The sequence below is a fragment of the Oryctolagus cuniculus genome, chromosome 19 (genome assembly GCF_051225735.1).
Source record: "Oryctolagus cuniculus isolate XC-2025 breed Fujian yellow rabbit chromosome 19, ASM5122573v1, whole genome shotgun sequence".
NCBI lineage: Eukaryota > Metazoa > Chordata > Mammalia > Lagomorpha > Leporidae > Oryctolagus > Oryctolagus cuniculus.
In genome coordinates, this window is record NC_142885.1 from 45,707,770 (window position 1) to 45,711,920 (window position 4,151).

The window sequence follows — 4,151 nt, forward strand, 5'->3', positions numbered from 1 at the left end:
CGCCGAGTACGCTGCTCTCCTGCAATCAGGAGCAGGATCAGCTCCTGCAGGTTATTGGTCAAACTGGAGGCAGCTGTGTAGAAGCTGTTTACTCCTCTCCCAGTGCCATACTGTGGGAGAGCAGATGCATAGAATAAGTCTTAATTCCAGTAACTTAGTCTAGTCTGAGTTGCTCCCCACAGTCTTTGAAGAAAACAAAAGAAAATAAAAAACTTACATATACATAATGTGTAAATGGTTTTAGAATCTGTTTCCTTACACTCTACATATACCTTCAGTCTACTCCAGTAACAGGTATCTGCATGCATACCTCCACTCTCTACATTACACAGATATTGCACAAGTGACATTGCCAACTACACACTCGTACAGTCTGGCAAGATTTAGGGTTTACCTTTTAGTAATTTTTCTAAGTATTCAAATCCAATACTATTTTCCAGAAAAGCTATTATGACCAATTTCAGAAAAAGAATGTTTATTGTCTTTCCTTGATCCACAGTGTTAAAATCTGTACCAATATATTTAGGCATTTATGTTTTCCAATATCTAAAATTCGGCAAAACCTGCTTAAAGAATTGTTTCAAAAACAGGAAATGCTTCGGTTAATGTGAAAAAAATTAAATACATCCACAGGGCATTCATTTTTTCACCAGAGGTCTCACTCTACATTCTGAAAAGCATTGCAGAGCAATAGTTAAGTCTGTCAGTTTTCAGAGAGCCATTAGGTGCAAAGTCTGCTAAAAATCTTGTACCATAACATTACAGCTGGATGTGTTTCTTGCGGAACTGCACAAGATCATTCAGCTTGCATCTTATTTAAAACTTTTTAGGGTATGCTACAGCTGCTGAAAGGATTTCTGTTTTTCTTGGCCTATTTTTTGTTGTATTTGTTGGGTCTTTTGTTGGATTGATGACATCGCCACCATTCAAGATACTTACATTCTGACTGGAGTAACTGCCACCGTAAGTATTAAAGACCCCAATTTTGTTACTACTTGAATGCATTAGTTCTGGATCCTCAGTTATGTGTTGTTTGAGTTTTTGAAGTATTTTTCAGCAAATATTTAAAAACATCATTCACATTTAGATCTTTCACTGATGTTCTGTAGAATCTTAACTTCAGCCTTTTTGCCTCATTCTTTGTACAAGAATCATCCAAGAAATCAATCTTATTTTTTACAAGTACAGTTTGTATATCCCCAACTTTCTCTCTCCAACTGGAAATTGTTTCAAAAGATTCCCTGTCTATAGTAGAAAATATAAGCACACAAATCTGGGCTCCTGGATGATAGGCATTCATTATTGTATCAAATTCCTTTTGACCAGCAGTATCCCATAACATCAATCTGACATCTTCATCAATAACTTGGATTTGTTGCTCCAAAAATCAACTCCAAGGTTTTCTTGTAGTCTTTCGTAAAAACGCATTTGCAATATTGCTGAATCATACTTGACTTTCCAACTGTTCCATTCCCTACAACTACCATCTTGACGGCCACTTCCATATCTTCCTCCAACATTTTTGGAGTTGAAATGGTTTTTGTACCAACTCTAATGACAGGTAATCAGGTCTTCTCTCTCAGATTGTCCTCCCAGCCACGGACCCACAGCCTAGCACTACTGGCTCCTCCTGGTCACAGCGCAACCTCTGCTGCCTCCCAATGCCCCAGGTCCCCCGTAGGGGCCATACAGCTGGCTAGCACCCAATTTTACTCTATTAAAAAGGACTGTGATTTTTTAAATGAGCTTTACTAATGGCCAAGGCTCAGAAGGAGCAGGCTCAGCAGCTGCTGGCTCCGCCGGCAGTGGCGGGGCACAGAGACCAGACTCCCCTCATCTGTGGACTTGCTGCGCTGCAGTGCATGTGACCTCACTGTAGTTTTTAGTTGGAGTCTCATAACTGCATGTGATGAGTAGGAAAGCTGTCGCTAACTATCATCAGCCTCCTTATATAGCCTCAGGCAAACAAAAACGTATGTTTAGAGGTGTTACACAGCTAGAAGGTAGGGGAGCCCCACTGCAGTTTTTGCACGGTTACCACCTAAGTGTAAATCACCTAAGTTGATTAGAGGCATTTTCCACTAGAGATAGAGATACCCATCTCTATCCCTCAGCAACATCCTTCCACTTCCTAGGAAAGAGGTGTGGTCATGTCACCTGTGGTTGGCCCTGCAGAAATGTGTGTGATCCCAAAGGATTTCCCTGTCCTGTGTGACTCTGGGAAATCCTCTAAAGACCAACAGTGATTCTGAGATAGCTGCTATCTGTCCCCCTGTGACCCTACAGCTGACAATCAGAAGCAGTAGGTCCCACACCAGGAGAGGAAGCAGCACGATTTCTCCTTGTTTACACTTTCCAACTCTGAGATCAGGGTGAAGATCTCACCCCAGTTCCTGCTGGACACACATTGCTTCATGGCCACAGGCAGGACCCTGCCCTGGCCCCGTGAGTCTGCAGTGTCGTTGAAGCAGTATCTCTAGTGTGGCCAGAGATGTCAGTGCCTTCTGTTCTCATTCCAACATGCAGTGGCACTGAGAACCACTGTTCTGGGAAGGAAATTGCCTTATAGAGGGTATTGGATGCCACATGCTGTCATATGCAGCCCAGAGCTCACCACGTAGGGATTGAAGTATAAACTACTCAACATTTTCTTCCTCTTCAGAAAAGAGCTAAAGAAACCATGGTTGTGCTTTCCCCTTACTTCACTCACTTCCTGGCTGGAGCCTGAGGCCAAGCCCATCCTGTTATTGTAGGGGTGCTCCAAGTATTTGAACAGGAAAGTCATTTTCCTATACAATAAGACCCACAAGGATTCTGAAAATATAGAAGTAGCCTTTTTTTTTTACAGGCAGAGTGGACAGTGAGAGAGAGAGAAACAGAGAGAAAGGTCTTCCTTTGCTGTTGGTTCACCCTCCAATGGCCGCCGTGGGCGGCACGCTGCGGCCTGCGCATCATGCTGATCCGAAGACAGGAGCCAGGTGCTTTTCCTGGTCTCCCATGGGGTGCAGGGCCCAAGCACTTGGGCCATCCTCCACTGCACTCCTAGACCATAGCAGAGAGCTGGCCTGGAAGAGGGGTAACTGGGACAGAATCCAGCGCCCGACCAGGACTAGAACCCAGTGTGCTGGCACCGCTAGGCAGAGGATTAGCCTATTGAGCTGCAGCACCGGCCTTAGAAGTAGACTGTTAATCTTGGGGTATTTAGAAGGAAAAAATGATGAAAACTCTAAGAAAATTGGCTTTAATGCTATAACGAGTACTCAAACAATATATTTCACTTTGTGTTTCTATGGGGGTGCAAACTGTTGAAATCCTTACTTAATGCATACTAAACTGATCCTCTGTAAAAAAAAAAAAAAAAAAAAAAAGAAAAGAAAAGAAATTATCAATTCCCAACTTGACTCTCACTGGGATTAAACATGACAATAGGTCTGCTCTGATTTCATCATCATTTTAAAAAATCATCTATTATTTTTCACTTTATGTTTCTGTGTGGGAGCAAACTGTTGAAATCCATACTTAATGTATACTAAGCTGATCTTCTGTATATTAAGATAATCGAAAATGAATCTTGATGTGAATGGAAGGGGAGAGGGAGTGGGAAAGGGGAGGGTTGTGGGTGGGAGGGACGGTATGGGGGGAAAGCCATTGTAATCCATAAGTCGTACTTTGGAAATTTATATGCATTAAATAAAAGTTTAAAAAAAATTGGCTTTAAAAGAACATCCTCAACACAATTAAGGCAACTGTGTTGTATCTTCATACAATTTTTTAAAATATTTTTATTTATTTATTTAAGGAGTAGAGTTACAGAGAGAGGCAGAAACAGAGAAAAAGTCTTCCATCTGCTGGTACACTCCCCAAGTGCCCTCAATGGTCAGAGCTGAGCCCATCCCAAGACAGGAGACGGAGCTTCTTGCGGGTCTCCCACATAAGTGCAGGGGCCCAAGCACTTGGGTAATCTTCCACTGCTTTATATATAGCAATGAAAGATGGCTTTGAAAAAAGAATTTGACAGAGCTCCATCTTGTTCAATATTTGGGAATGATTTGAAATGTATTGGAGTTAGTTCCTCTTTAAAAGTTTTCTGGAATTCAGTTACAGATTCATCAGGGCCTAGACTTTCCTTTGATAGGAGAAGTTATCTCTCT

The 4,151-nt window shown here is 42.0% G+C and overlaps 1 pseudogene; it reads right to left on the reverse strand.

Annotated features, from left to right (window-relative positions):
* Window positions 1-826: 826 nt before the first annotated feature.
* LOC100343620 (ras-related protein Rab-23-like) lies at window positions 827-1,520 on the reverse strand (annotated as a pseudogene).
* Window positions 1,521-4,151: the final 2,631 nt, after the last annotated feature.